A 16570-nucleotide genomic window follows, 5' to 3' on the forward strand; every position below is an offset into this window, starting at 1 on the left:
GCCTACCTGAGTATTGTTGCTGACCATGTCCATCCCTATAAACCACCGTGGTCAATGTCACAAATTTCAAATAATCTCAAAATAGTTTCTTGAACATGACACTGAGTTCACTGTACTCGAGTTGCGTCCACAGTCTCCATGCACGTGCAGCAGTGTGATAGTATCTTATCAATATGGACCAAAAGGAATGTTTCAAGGACCTTGTTGAATCTATGCCATGAAAAATTAACAGTTCTGAAGGCAAAAGGAGGTAGAAGCTGGTACCAGCAAGGTGTACCTAAGACAGAAGCCATGAGTTTTGATATCAGTAACATGATGATAATGACAATAGTATTAAACTAGTTTCATTATAATTCACCATGGTCCCAAACAACAGATGTTCTTTATGAGTTTGCAATAGTTGTGACATGAGGCATGACCAACCACAGCTAAGAAAGTGTCAGAAAAGCCCAGCAGCTGCTGAAGCATCATGAACTGTCTCAGTTTTACAGTGGAATTTCAGTGTTGTAATGATTAATGTACAGTCTCATGGACATTTGTGCAAACATTCCACATGTAGTGATTATTCACAGCAGGTGAATACGACCAGCTAACAAATGTGTTTCCTGACCTTTAAGCTAATTCTTTGTTTTCAAACTCAATCTGTGATTAAAATCAGCATTCTTGTAAAATCTTTGTACACCACTCCTTTTGCCATTTTCCCGTACATCCAATGACGTAAGAATACGTCTTGTATGACACATAATCTTTTGGCGTGAGCAAGCCTAACTGCTGATTGTAGTACGTGACCTTGCAATGAAGCCAATCTGGTTCCTGTTAGTGGTGTGTCCTCTGCTGCACAGTGCAGATGTGCAGTGCAGCCTTTAAGGAACTCTTGCACCCCACACCCTGCCCTACTTCCATCTACTTAGAAAAAAACCCCTGTTTTCTCAAAAAGAATTGCATTTGCTATATGACTCTATCCAGTAGCAATTCTACTGCCTGTACTCCACCCCTTTTCTAGTTTATTTGATTATTTGACCAGTAGAAGGAAAGAGGTTGCATGGAAGTGGGCATAGTGGTAGGCAACAATGCTGTGAATGCATTTCTGAGACTATAAACTTAAAAAAGGCTAAAAAGGAGAAATATGATACAATGGATAAGGGAAAAGTGAAAAGGGTGATGTCGACCTCATAGTGACCCCAACTTGAAACAACTGTGTGAGTCAAAGCATTTATCACTGAGTTCTGGAAACTCTAACAACTGTTGACCTTAACTGTGGTTTATCTGGAAGTTCATCAGGAGCAGGTTTATATTTGCCAAAAAGATTATACACCAACCCCATCCATCCATCCATCCATCCATCCATCCATGGCTAGGTTAAAGCTTTTGAGAGCTGCTTTTATATCCATGATTCCTTCTGTCCAGCCTGTATAGGAATAGTGGTTCAGCCCATTTTAAAATAATTACTACCCCTTATATTCAGTCAGTGTCAGCCTGCCCCCCTGTTAAAGTTAACATTTTCTAATGAGCTGCATGCTTTTCTGCTACTTCCCTTTGCTTCCTATATTGACTTTTTCTTTCTTTGAGTCCTGAATCCAAGCTCTTTTACTCCAAGATCAATCATCTTTATTTGAAAGAGATTTGAAATTATGGGTATGGAGCACATGCCAAACAGGGGTCTTTATGCCATTCTTTGTTTGTGCTAATCAGTTGAATACTGTAGCTCTTCTTAAGAGGTCATTGCTCTCCCCAGTCGAAATGGAAATGCTTATCATTTTTCAAGTCGAAAAGGTAATGATCACTAGAGCCATTTCTCTGAATCTCAGTGAAAGAATGTGCTGTTTTTGGTATTCCAGTATTTTGGTGCATAACATCAGTCGCCCATATAAGGTCGCATCTGCTCTTTTGTGCTTGATACACAGATAGATGTGTAGTTTTCATAGCTAAACATCTATAGCCATAAAATTATACATCTGTACATTATGGTTTTAACTGCCGATAAGAGATTAAAGAGAAAAACTGCAGCTTTCATGTGGAGATTACATTGCAGATTCAAGACTGCAATGGTCTCATGGCGATGAAACGAAACATGTGAGTGTGAATTCTCTTTTTCATCTGTAAATGGTTGACGGGGGGAAAAGGTGCCCCCTGAAAACGGAACATTATGAAACATGCTCGTAAAGTTTTTTTCTTTTTACCATACCACAGTACACTTTCTTTACCTTAGAGTATACAGCCTGTAGCTCAAAGGAAGTGTAAAACCTGTCATTTTAATAAGTAGCTTTTTTAAGCCCTGGGCGAAAACCAGGCTTATAGTTGTGGTCTTCTCTGTTTAAACAGATATAACACAGTGGGAAGGGTGTCACTGAGGTCTGAGTTTGAGTTCTTCATGCCTCATTAGACCATATAAAAGAAAAGATAGAAGTTTAATAAGATAATATTTTCAAATATTACTGAAAATTCTCAGTAGGTGAGCTATGTTAAAATGCTCTATAATTTTATGCATGCTTGCAGTTGCCACTTCAGAAAATACTCTGCACTTTATCAGAATTCACATGTACTGCACAGAGAAGAAATCCTGTTATTTTTCTGCCATGTATGAGGTCAATGAGGAGTGTTGAAACGGCAGACACTATATCAGCCCCAGGAAAGGCAGTCATATTTGACCTGCATCCAGGAATCACAGCAAGTCATTATTCTGATCTCTGTGCAGACAGAGAGCAGACCGAGCTGTGTGGACAGTGTGTAAATCAGTGTATGGGGGATTAGGGCTAACATTATGGGAGATTGGAGTCTTGCACTCAGCTAGTTTAGAAGAACAAAAATGTGGTGCAGAGTAAGATGTCCTGAGAAAGTGTCACAAGGGGCTAGAAGAGGTTTAGATAAGTTGACCACAAAATATTCTCTTGTTCAGCTGCAGCACAGAAACTCCAAAACTTTTGTGCATTACTCTCCTTCTTATGTGGTGAAAATATATCTGCAATAGTACATCTAGGAGTTTCATTTAATGTCATCAGTCAGATAAGACAGCTACAAAACAGACACCCCCCCACCCCCCTCCTTTGGGCTTGGATTTGGCGCTTGACTGCATTGCTCCCCAGGTACTTCCTTGGAGTTGTTACCTGAGCCTTCCCCAGGCAGCTCAGCACGACACTGCACAGCAGAAATGAGGTAATCTTGGTAAATGGTGACAAACAGTCAGTTTCATATCAATCAAGAAAAAAAAGACAAAAGCCTTACAAATTCTGTATGGTTGTCATTAAAACTCATTTACATTTCAAAAATTTCACTGTGATCTGAAAAGTGGCTGTAGATGCCTGTTTAATCTGTTTAAACATTAATTAAAGGACTATTCCTGACGCCCACCCCTTCACCCATCTGCAGCAACCCCAAGAAATGGCCGAGATCATATTGTTATCAACACCTAAGTGGAAGTCAAGCAGTCGGCTCCTGACACTTCTGTTTGTTAAGTGACCTGGGTCAAATGAGGTCTGATGGCTTAATGGGGGCTTTGAGACTTCTGGAAAATGGTTATAATTGGATTTAGGCTGTGACTGCTCTCCTGAGGTGTGAGGAAAACACTAAGAAATACCTGGAACAAGGCTGCAAACAATTATGTTCAGATCCTGCTTTTTCTTAACTTTCCTGCAAATATGATTGACTCACACAGTCTGTATATTTAATTGAATTTTATTTCATTTTATTTATTAATTTTTTGGCCAAGTTTTCTGTCTTGAAATGAATGGCATTTATCACTCTTATTTGTATATCTGATCACTAGTTTTTCACGTGTACTTTTGCTATGGCTGTATAGCATTTCTTAGGATATATGGAGAAGCCATTAAGCTAAGCATTGTATTTAAGAGGCCATTGTACATTCAGTCGGGTCACATTCAGTCAGTTGTTTCTCTCTGACCGACCTGCCTGAGGTCAATGTATCCGGTCGTTAAGTGATGACGTGAGGAATCCTACTTCCGGGCCTAAAGTAGTCTGCGTTTAATATGGCTTTTGTGTTGTTAACAGGTTTAATGTTTTCTATTTTCTTCTATTTAATCTCAAAAAGCTCCTAAAACAGTCAGTGATCACTGTTGACCTCCCTCGGCTTTTATTACCACTAATCATTTATTTAAGCTCAGTTTTTAAAACCTTAGGATGTAACTACAGCCCAGCCCATGCAGCAGTATATGAATGACTAACCTCGTATTGTGGATGGATTATCTCAGTTGTTCTCCTGGCTGAAGTTTGGTCCTTTTACAGCATCCTGCCATGCGTTTACATTTGTTCCTGACCACCGAGAACACTCACGTTAACTTTTATCGAGTGGAAAAAAAGTTAGCTTGTTTATATTATGCTAACATAGCTGTGTCGCTAGCGGTCACGTAGCACATCATTATATACCAGCTAGCCAAACTTCAGTAAGCCTACAAACGTCACTGCTGTTTAGTTTTCTGTCTTCATTTATGTTGGAAGTGATAACAGAGCTGTAGGTTTTAATTTGTTTCCAAAACCCCGCAGTCAGGAAATGCTATATTGTATTTAGATAGAAGCTAGCGAGCTAACTTCCTGCTAACTTCTAACTTCATTGTCATAAATTCCGTTTTCATGGATGCCTGGATGTTAAACTCAATTGTTACACCTGGTAGAGCAGAACGCTGATCATTTTATTAAAGATGAAAGACTTTAGACAGTTTTTCAACTCTCAGTAATGCCATAGTGATCGTTTGATATATGGACCTGCAGCGGAGTTTAGGCCCAGACACGGCTAGTGACGTCAGACTTAACGACCGGATAATTAGGATATAAATATAAATGGATAGTAATATTATAGATCATGTTTGTCCCATTTCAACCACAGAACACTCTTTGATAATCTCCCCAACAGAGAATGACTTCCTGTTTTTTTTTCTCAATTTGTCGTAAATCACAATACTACTTTGTTTCTTTTATTTTTAAGATGACTGCTGTTTTTTTGTTGTTGCTTTTTTAAATTTATGGATGTAGATGTGTGCAAGTGAACACAGTTTTACCATGAATGTTTTGGGTCTGATGTTTGTGATGTCAGTGCCAACACATTTATGGGAGATGCGAGTTTGCTAACGCTACAATTCACACACATGCAATAAATAAATAAATAATAAAAAGCCTGAGTATGTAGAGTTTTTAATGAAACATGGACTTCGCAGTATTTATGTGGTGAAGTCAGAGCTAAAGCCATGACCTTAGTTTGTGGAGAGCAGATTGCTGTGTTTAGAGATTACAGCTTGAATTGCCTTTATGAACCTAAACATGCAGAGAAACACAACAACGTGACTGTTGCACAATGGAGATTGACATCTGAAACTTGCTAAAAAAAAGAAAGAAAGAAAGAAATCCGCAAAAGCAACTAGGAGTTTTTACCAAGCTGTGGCGGTGCAGTCAAGACCAACTTCATGATTTCCCACAAAAAGCCACTTTTTTCGTGAGGAGTTTATCATAAAGTGTTTGGTGGACTCTGTTGTGCTAATATACACTGAAAAAAGAAACATTTGGAAATGTGCCCTTCTCCAGAAACTCCAGTAAGTCTGTAACAAAATGGATCGAGGACATTGCAGGAAATCTGGAGCTTCAATCGAGAAATGAAGTGGGCAATTTTGACTTTTTCTCCTTGGCTCTGGACCAGAGTTGTGATGTATGCACCAGAGCCCAGTTACTCAGCTAGAGTTTTGATTACAGAGGAGCTGGCAGCAATACACTCAATGAAAGGGACTTTGCGAAGAAACAATTTCAATTATGAAGTTTAACACAATCAAACTTCTACTGGTCAGTGATGATCACATGTCTGCTGTTGCATTTCCACTTCAGATATTGAACCTGTTCTAAGACAAAACAGAGTAGATTTTCCCCACTGAACAAGAAATAAACTCCCGAAAAGCTGCAGATGACATAATGAACTACAAACAAAATGGCAACTGCAGTTTGAATAAATTTAAAAGTCTTGTCTAATTTTGCAAAAAGTCTTTGTGGGACACTACAATGATTCAAATCTGTTCTTTTGCAATGATAAACAGAGTGATGTGTGTGTTTAATAAAGTGGCAAAATCTATTACTGAAAATGACAGTGCATGTGATCTTTCTGGCTTTATGTGCAGCAGCCAAGAGCTGTTGAATGCAAAACATTAAGCTGACATGAAAAAGAACAACCACACTAGTGGAGGGGAGTGGGAGTGGGTGGGTTGTTACAGCGCTGAAGACCCCCTTTTCTCTGTAAGTCTTCAATTCACAGATATGGTCTATACTGACATGACCAAACTAAGAAAGCTTTTTGTGGGTGCTACCAGCATTTTGACTGGAAAACTCTGGCAGCAGATGAAACTCCAAAGTTGTCCAAATTGTTTGGAATAACCTTTAGCTCTTCTGTTACAATAGAAAATATATTTAAAATCTACCTTTTCTTGGTTAGGGTGAAACTTCTGCTAATTTCTTTACACTTTAGGCTTGAGTATATAAACAGCTTCTTCTAAAAGAGTAACTTTTGATATTATGTGTTGTGCTCTGACTTAATGCAAAGTAGATATTCAATCTCTGTGAATATAGGGTGAGATCACATGCAAGCTGGACTAATGAAGAGAGAAGTGATATCATTCGCCTGTGCTGCTCATCAGTTTGGGTTGGTTTCACCTCCTCCTCCTCACTGCCTCCTGTAGAGTCAAAGGGTTTGCATTAACACTTGGCTCCAAACAGAGGGACTTTCTGAAATGTTTCTCCTGTTTTTTGGAAGGTTGCTCCATGCCACGATTCAGAACACTCTGAGCTGAAGGGATGGGGTCTACAAAAACAAAGCAAAAACAGCCAGAAACATGAGTGCAGTGGATGCAGTGTTCCCCCTCATGTTATCGTGCAGGCTTTAGCTGGTCTTCACTCCTTAAGTGTCTTTGACCCACTCCCATGGTACTGATTGGACTGTGATTGCTGAGATAAAACTTCATGATCTCATATCACCCTCAAGTTTGGTCTGATTTATTTAAGTGTTCACATAACTTTTTTTCTGGATGCTTTCTACTGTCTGTATGGAAAGAAGAACTGGTGTACCTCCACTCTGTGCAATCAGAATCAAACTCACAGGTTTCTTTTTCTGTCACTTCCATTTGGCCAGAAACAGCATCTTTTATTAAGAAACTACAACAATACGGTGTTTTTCTTTCTAAACTAACCTTTATCAGCAAATTAAATGGATATAGCCATTGTGACACCACCTTTTGCTCAGTGGAGACAGTCCACAAAGTGAAAAACAGCCTAAGAGCAAAGTCATGACAAACACCACCGACCTTTAATTTCAAGTGACCACACCCCTAGTCATGCAATACTTTTTTCTTAATACATCCTTAATAATGGGTGAATTATCAAAACATTCCCATACGGTGCTGTTATCATGAAGTCATCATTTCTACAGTAAAGTTTGACATTTTAACATGTTTTGGGTTCCTGCAACTGGTCCGTCGGGTTATTGTCTCCCCAGAAAAACTTCCCTTGTTATTTTGGAAATCTGTTTTTTCCTATTTCTGTTTTCGTTTTTACCTATTTCTGTTGTGTTTTGTGTGCTTTTGCAGCATTTATCTTATTGCTGGTGTTTTCTTAAGTTGCAGTCCGTCTGGCCTCTCAGGGCCACCGTATACAAAGCTACAGAGATATAATTTAAAATGATCTTTGGTCTGTAACTGAGTTGATATAGTTTGCAAACCTTCCAGGCAATTCTGTCTGCTTCATATCTTGAAGCAGGAATCTTTCATGTGTTAGACAAATGTGTAAACCACTACACTACGGAGACACTACAAACTGGTTTAAAATAACAACAAAGCAAATTAGCTCAGCTAGTGAAATAGAAGAAACCAAATATGTTTGTAAAGAGGTCAGGTGGTAATTATTTACAGCTTTTAGGTTCAGTCTGTTGAATGAAGTTTTGAAGGTTCAGTAACAATGAAACAGGCTTCAGTGGAGTATTTTAAGACTGGAGCCAAAAAAAGTTCTGCGAAGGTCGTGTCACAAATGGTGTCTGGTGTAAAAATATGTGCTAAATCAAATATGTGGATCTATTTGCTGTGGTTAACCATTGTAAATACTAACTATGACAGGGGTAATCATTTATGAACGTAAAGGCAAAATTATCCTTTTTTTAAATAAACACTATCAGCATGATTTTAAACTTACTTTAAAACATTATTTTGGAAAGGGGGAAATGTTATTATACCATAGGTTTATTTGAGCAGAAGCAATAAACCTGACAAAGACATATTATTGATGTGGAGTTCCACAAAGTTTAGTCTTTGATCCCTAATTATTTCTCTTCTACGTCATTACTTTAGCCTGTGTCATTCAATCGTTTTCCGGCATTTCTTATAATTTCTTTGCCGATGATATTCTCCTATATGTTTTTTAAGTCTCACCAGCTGGATAGCCTTTCCACCATAGCTGACTGTTTATCCTGGATTAGTGACTAGCTCTCCAATAATTGCCTTTAAAAAAAAGAAAAGAAAAGAAAAAGCACTGCACATGCATATCATTTATCACATACTTAGTGTAATACCTTATTTACTAGCTCAGCGGTCCCCAACCCCCAGGCCTCGGGTCCGTGAGTCGTTTGGTACCGGGCCGCGAGAGTTGAGGCTCGGGTGTGAAATGTATGGTTTTCAGGGTTTTTTATTGTTTTTTAGCGTTATTTTGTTATCGTTTTTATCGTTAACTCAGTTTTCCTGGGTCTTTTCCCGTGTGTTATGAATAAATCTTATTTTTTTCGGTACCGGTACTAGTTTTATTTTGTTGTATTTATCCGCGACACCTTAAAGGCCGGTTCGTGAAAATATTGTTGGTCATAAACCGGTCCGTGACGCAAAAAAGGTTGAGGACCGCTGTACTAGCTAATATAAATCATCCCTTTCGCACCAAATGCTAGAGCAACTGTAGCAAGCAGGCTCACACCACTCCATTTTAAATTGGCTCCCATTTGATATTAGAATTTGTTTTAAATTTTTTATATTAACATACAGAGCACTAAATTGGCAAGCTCGAAAATATATACTTTAACCTCTTATTAAACAGACTGCTGCTATATAAATAAACTTACTTTACTTACTTAAAATGAGAGTAAGTAGCGATGGTTCGGGTATCTCCCTAGGATGCCTCTTCAACTGCTTATAGGTGAGCTTCTTCAGGCATGACCTACTGGGAAGAAGCCCTGGGCCAGATGCAGGACATGTTGGAGACATTATGTCTCTTGTTTAGCTAGTTTGGCGAATTCCTTGGTCTTCCCCTAGATGAGCTGAGGAAGTTGCCAAGAAGAGGGTTCAGGGCCCTTTGTCTCGAGCCTATATAGACGACAGACAATGGATGGATGTTTTCCTTACCTGAGAAGCACAATCTATGACAAGCATGTGAGTCAACTCCTGCCACCCATGTCAGGCCCTCCACCATGGGTAATTCTGTGGATGTCAGTAAAGTCCTGCTGGGTTATGTGATACCTACACGATTAAGTTAGTGATTTATTGTACAGGTGTTGAGCTTGTGGTGCTCCAGTAATAAAACAATACTAGGAGCATGTTCACTGACAGTCGGGGTCAAGGTGCCCATGTGTACACATGAAAATGCACGTCAGCCTTCCTTCTCATACAGATGTTCATATACACGTTCAAACATTTTTTTTGACAATTGTGCTCTTTCTGGTTCTTGCCTTAAACTTTTTATTAAAGCCAGGTGTTGTGCTGGTATACAGAAATGTCTTCTGTGTCTGTGGGTTTGTATTTAATGAAAGATTATGTTTGAATGATCTATAGTCGATTCAGACTTTTGGAAGCTGGGAGGTAAGAAAAATGTGTGTTTGAGTTAAAGCACAGTTACCATATGACGTATTCACAGTTGAGAGGATCTGTTCAGATCTAGTGAATACTACACCATTAGCAGGTAAAGTTTAAAAGTACCCTAGTATGCTCCAACTCTGTATTTTTTTTTTCTTTTTTTAATTCTTGGGCTCAACTTGAGTATCTTTATCTTTAACAGCCTTTTTTGCAGCCCCTCGGTTTCTTCTCTCCCTCTAGCTTGTGTTTACCCCACCCCAAACGCCTGTTTTATTCTCATTTGCTGGCCCATGGCTTGTTCCAGCAAAAAGGAATTTGATAATACCATATAAGTTCATCTGTGGCGGCCTGATGTTAACTTGTCTCAAGAGTAGAAAAAAACAATGGAAGTCAAGCTTTTAGGGCAGTGTGAAGCCTGAGGTTTTCCCTCACAGTGATCTTTCACACACTTTCACCATGTTTAACATGAACACTGTAACTGTTTACAGTTACAGCTTTATTTTGCTTTCTTTGCTGGTTGATTTACTTGTGGTTATTGGTGACAACAGCAAGCATCTTAATGAAACAGCAAACTTTCCAAATTGTATTATTAACTAGCTTCGTTGTCAGGAATAGAGTGTGCATGTGTCCGTGAGCTTGCTCTTTTCCTCTGAATAGTATCCGATAAATGAATGCATCAGGCCCTGTGATTCTCTTGTACACAGATACACGCCATACACCATTTGCATCTAGTGTGGAAAAAAAACAGACTGGCAAGTAGTTTTAAGACATCTAACTGATGGATCTAAATATTAATTAATGATTATTACAGAATAAATATTAGATGAGGTCCCTAATTAAAATGTAGTTGGTGTTAAAGAAGATAAATACTCCAGTTTAGTCATAAAGTTAGAGAACAAAGTTCAGCTTAACTTCAAATGAGAAAACTCTGAACTATGTTGAGCCAACACCCCTGATGTCTCTCTGCTCTGTATTTTCCAAGGCTTTTATTAAAGTTAACAAACTGCTCTGATCGCTCAGTGAGGGATGTCAAGCTGAAGCTCTTTGCATATATTGAAGTGAACATATGCCTTCTAGAGTAGCATGTGTTTGTGATATATCTGACTATCAAGTCTTAACACTGATCAAATGCAGATCGTCTTTCATTAGAAATATGTAAAGTGTTTTCTTGTGCGGAGCCACATTTGTCACGCATTTTGTTTTACTCTGTGCTACTTCTTTCAAATTTCTCCTTAAATGGAGCCAAAGTAGGAACCGCAAATATTGGTGGACTTCTCCATCAATGTTACAAGCTCACAAATCGCTCCTGAGTGCACTCAGTTTATTTTCACAGATAATTTAAAGAACACATTTTCTCAATTTGTGCATGCACCATTTTGCAAAATATTGTGCAACTGGGCAAAGACTCTATGTTTTAGCCCCAACTAGATTTGAATTGGAAAATCTTTGGATTGAAAGTGCGTGAAAGGGATATGAGAGGCAATATTAGGGAGATTTCAGACTTGTATTAATATGATTTCCATCAGACTGTTGTTCTGAACTTACCATTTATATAAGAACAGATGGTACACTGTCAAAAGTTCACACTATACTATTTTATGTCCGTCAAACTTTTGCAGATGCAGTTAAAGAAATGTTAGCAGTATGTCTTTATGGAACAGGCTAACAAAGTACCTAAAAAAAGTTGATGCAATACTGCTCGAGTTAAATGCCTTTCATTCATAGGTCAGTTTTAAGTTACTTAACAAACAATGTTCTTCTGAAAATGATCAGGTACATGGGCTGGGCTAAAAATTTGTGATATGTGATTATGTGATTTGAATTTGAATTTGAATTAAAGCAACCAATGTCCAAAAAACCCCCCAACAAACACTGAAAGATCTGGAGACTATCTCTCAAGACCACTTTAAAACTTTGGCATAATACTGTAAAATTAAAAAAGTCTTCAACAGGGGTTTGCATTTGTGTTACGATTTTTTTTTCCTCACCGAAAGTCTGGAAAGCATAACTTCGTGAATCTGAATTTGTGGTCCTTGATCTATAGACACGGCAATGAATCATTTCACTTTTTCAAAGACGTGTGAGTGTTGAGGCAAGAACGTTCGCAGTTACTTCACTTTTATCATGAGTGTTTCATTAGTTGCGACCACAACTCGATATAATCACCTACGAAAATATACCACAAAGCTGGAATCAGTGACAGAGAAACCCGATGAGAAAAGCGTAGCTTAGCACGATAATGTGCCACTTTTACACTTTCATGAGTTTAACAAAGAAGAATTATAAGAGTCAGAGGAAAGGCTCACTGGATTTTCTGACATTTCCATTGGTGTAAACTGTCAATAACCACACATAGTAAGAGTGACATTATTGCTAATTGCGCAACAATATCAGTAAATACTCATAATGTCCATAACTGCACTCTAGTTACTCAGCAAAACTTCAACGAAGGTACTTTTCAACAACAACAGTTTCTGAATCAAACTAAAGGTAAGACCCAGACTGTCCGCTGAAAGCAGATAAACCCAGGTGACATCAACTCTCCATTCCCAACAGGACAAAAAAGCTGTTTTTCATTAACAAGCTAAAATGTTACATGGGGTACAGCTATCTGGATTACTGTTGCCCCAACAAACCAAATTTAAAAAAAACCCCCAAAAATACAAAAAAAACCCCAAAACAGATGGCTGTCCTAGCACTGATACCTTACCTCCAGTATCTTCTTTATTTTCTGCTTCCAGTAACAACCCAGCCTTTTTTCCCACTCTTCAGACAGTCTCTCTCTCTCTCGCTAGCTTGAAAGGGAAGCCCGAGAAAGATAATGTGGTTTTTCTGCTTTGATGGCTGGTTTTCTGCCATCAAAGACATGGTGGGCTCCAGTAGGGTGGGGCTGGACTGGATTGCTGACTCCTTTACAATCTGAGTAGACCTCCAGAAAGGCTGTTGTTGAAGCGTTGGGCCAGTCAGTCCATGACAACAGCACGCTGATGGCTGAGTAACACAACAGCTTTTCTCCTGGGAGATAGCAGTGGAAATGTTGAGTGATGCGAGTCTACACATACTGGAATAAGTTAACAGCAATATGGAACATGGATGTCGTCATTGCTTTCCTTTGTCTCTACACGTCAGCTTGGTTTTTTATAATATTTTTTCTTAGTCATATGATGGTGTTAAAGGAATCAGGACTTACATATTAAATGGGGGGGAAAACTAACTGTACTAATCATACTACAACATAAAGATTGTGTGTTCACAGTAAATGAATTAAAACATGTTCTTCAGGTGTTTATGGAACCAGGTCATCCAACTGACAAACACTAGTAAGTGCCTGTTTGTGGTCTAATGAAGACTTTTAAAGGGCTGCATATCAGGGTCATTGTAGTTTAAAAGAATTTCTATAGAGCCCTGAAGGATGGAGCAAAAACCTGAGAAAAACACATAGCTTAAAATGAGAAATTTACAAAGAAAAAAACCCTCCTATCACTCATTTGCTATCTGAGAAGTCATACATTTGTGAGAAAGGAATGAAAGATTAAGTTAACATGGACATGCTGAAAACTGTTTCTTCAAAGGGCACTTCAGGCTGTCTCCCAAAGCAAGCAATAAAAAAAAATAGATCTGTGTGAAACAACGGTTTTCTTTTTATTACCACTGGTAAAAACCTAATCTATAACCTGTCATTTAAAAAGACACATTTAAAGGCCTAATAAAAGTACATTTAAGCAATATGTCTGTGATACTTAAAGCCTTAATTTTTAATTTTTTCATTTTCTATTTAGTGGTGATTCGAACAAAAGTCTATCGCGGATAAAAAAAAAAGTAAGTTATGTACAGGCGGTGCATGATGAAAGTGAGACGTGAAACAAACACATAGGCAGGGGTACGATGATATATACAAAAATGTTTTTTTAAACATATAGGTTAATGATGTGTCACAATGTTCTTGCAGTTTCCTTCAGATCAGCCTACCCGTTGAGGAGGAGAGGGCACACACACATATATATATATATATATGCCTACACTACAAATATTACAGTAACACTGATCATCTAGTCAGTGTCAAACCTAAAAGTAAAGGTTGCAGCAACTTTGACGAGTCTTGATGCATGTGCTATCATCCAGATAAAGAAATCCCAAAACTTCTCTACATCTGAACATAGCGTTTTAAGTCTCTGAGAGTTCTTCAGCTCTTCTATGAGTGATGAAACGTTTCCCCCACTGAAAACGCCACATCCAGATGAACTGAATCAACTTTTTGAGATTTGATTGACAAGGGTGTGGTCACTCGTAGGCCCAACATACACATACAGCTGTCTGCTGGGCCTCACCTCTACTGGAGTCTCTTGACTGTAGAGGTGACAGTGAAGTGAGTGAAATTGTAGTGTTTTGTTTATATGTTATATAGCACAATTGCGCATGTATCTGTGTGTATTGCTGCCATACTGTCTATGCATGAGCTTAACCGAGCAATAGCAACATGGCTAAGGACAAATTCAGAAAGACTGGCTTGAAAACAGGAATTCAAAAGGCAACAGGTGAGGATACTGTTGCTACCTTTTATATTCATTCAGTGATGAAAATACACAGAGGCTTTTTTGCTTTTAAATAATTTACAGCCTTACTTTGGAAATGAAGGAGTTTTTCTCTCAGAATATACAGTGGTCCCAATATACCGTCAAACCATTTCAATGATGGATTACGCTGAAAGGGTTCACATGAAGTATTTTAAACAAAGCTGACCTTTTTGATGTGCTCGCAGAGTCGTCGTGGGGCATTAATCAGCATATGCAGTCAGGCAGCTCTGCTTTATGAAGTAAACCAGCAGAGCAGTCTGAGTAACACACTGCAGGGTGCTGTGGTTTTATGAGTCCTCTGCTAGTTCGTTGACAAAACACTTCATCTCCTGCTTTGAAGTGCAGGCTCTCTGGTCATCTTGCCTGTGCTGTCTTCCAGGAATCAGCACCTTAAAGCACGCACACACACACACTTAGTGTCTTGTGATTTGCAGATGATTGCTTCCTGATTTTATTCACATTTTCTACAACGTCCTACCATTTTTATGCAGTTGTATCAGCTTTTGTTTCAGGTTTCATTCATTAGACAAATTGCTTATGAAATAATACTGATGATAAACTTTATACTGTAAAAGTTTTTAAAAGTTCACCTCTCAGTGTCAGCAAGCAATCCTACAGTTGGTGTTATTATTGCCAGTTTGCCATGATGTTAAGCATGTAAACTTAAGGTAGGATGGTTAAAACGCTCATTACAATTTGATCTAAATGCTTTGATTCTCCAGACAGTAAAACAACTTGAATGCAGTTTTCATTGTTGTAAACAATAATCATATATGCATGTGTTTTTAAAAGCAGTAGGCAGGCAATTTCTATCCAGTTTAAAGATTTGTATTAAATGTTAAAGACCCATTCATCCAGTCCGGGAGACCTGCTGGCAACCGCTGGTATCTAAGAAATGTTGCATAATCTGCAACTAGTTGGAGAATGGTTGCTGGAATCATTATCTTGAAATTGGTTGCAAAGAGGTATACAGTGCTACACCGAAAACCTCCTTGCAACTGCTTCGGTTGCTCAATCGTAAATTGTTGTAATCCCTGGCAGTTTGCATAGAAGACACCGACTTGACTGCAAACTGTGTGAAATTGTGAAAAGTAGGGCACAAACCAAAAACACAGACTGTTAAAAGTTGTTATCGTTAAGGGAAAAACTTTTATTTTGAAGGCAAACATTCTCTGTTTCCAGTTTGTGTTGCACTTTTTCAAGTTCTGCTGCAACTCGGAGAGCAAATGGCGAGTGTTGAATGTTCACGAGTACATCTCTCACTCATTATCTACAACCAGTTAAACCTCTCAGGTCATCAGGCGCAGATCTTTTAAATGTTCCCAGAAATAGATCTAAGTGTTGTGAGTCTGCTTTCAGTTATTGTGGTCCTGTTCTGCTAACCAGTGCTGTTCACTGCCATAAAGCAGTAAGGTAACCTACACAGGTTGTTATGTTTTTATCATCTGTGGTAAGCACATTGAGTTTACATGTAATGAAATGTGCTATATAAATTTCATTGCAGTTGATTGTAGCACCGTAATTATTGCTGATTTCACCGAGTGATAGCGAGCAACCACTCGCCAGTCGGTTGGGAAATACATGTTGTTCTCTAATGACTGGGGGCCTCCTTTCTCTGGGCCTGTGTGACTGGGCTTTGTCCAGAGACATTAGAAATGAGACCCAAGCTGGAGCTCCTATACTTTCATTGAATAACCCACACATGTTGCATTTATTCAGAAAAGGCATGTCCATCCAAGAGAACAGAACAGTCTGACAACCTGCCTGTCTGATACACTTACCACCAGGTGCTTCCAATCAGTTCCTCTCAGACTGAAATATCCTTACATGGTTCTCTGCAGAGCTTAAAGGCTGCCATCAAACTCATTATTTTCTGCCAGAATAGCAAAGTAAAATGGATTTTTCATCAGCAGTATTCAGAATTTATAGGTCCTGGCTTATTTGTTTAATTGGCAAATCAAACTTTATCTTAGAGCCTACTCAGATAAATATTTTTTCTCAGTGCCTGCCTCACAGTCTGAGCTGAAAGAGGAAAAAATAATGAAACACTACCCGACCGCAGACTTTATAAGATTGGCATTAGAAATTTGGTTTACTTCTCTCATAAACAAATGAAAACAAATCCTTTCTAAGACAAAACCATCACGTTTATGTGACTGAGATTTATAGATGCTTGCTCCTTAAAAGCCC

The sequence above is a fragment of the Neolamprologus brichardi genome, chromosome 10 (assembly GCF_056152115.1).
Source record: "Neolamprologus brichardi isolate AB-2024 chromosome 10, ASM5615211v1, whole genome shotgun sequence".
In the NCBI taxonomy this organism is placed as follows: Eukaryota; Metazoa; Chordata; class Actinopteri; order Cichliformes; family Cichlidae; genus Neolamprologus; species Neolamprologus brichardi.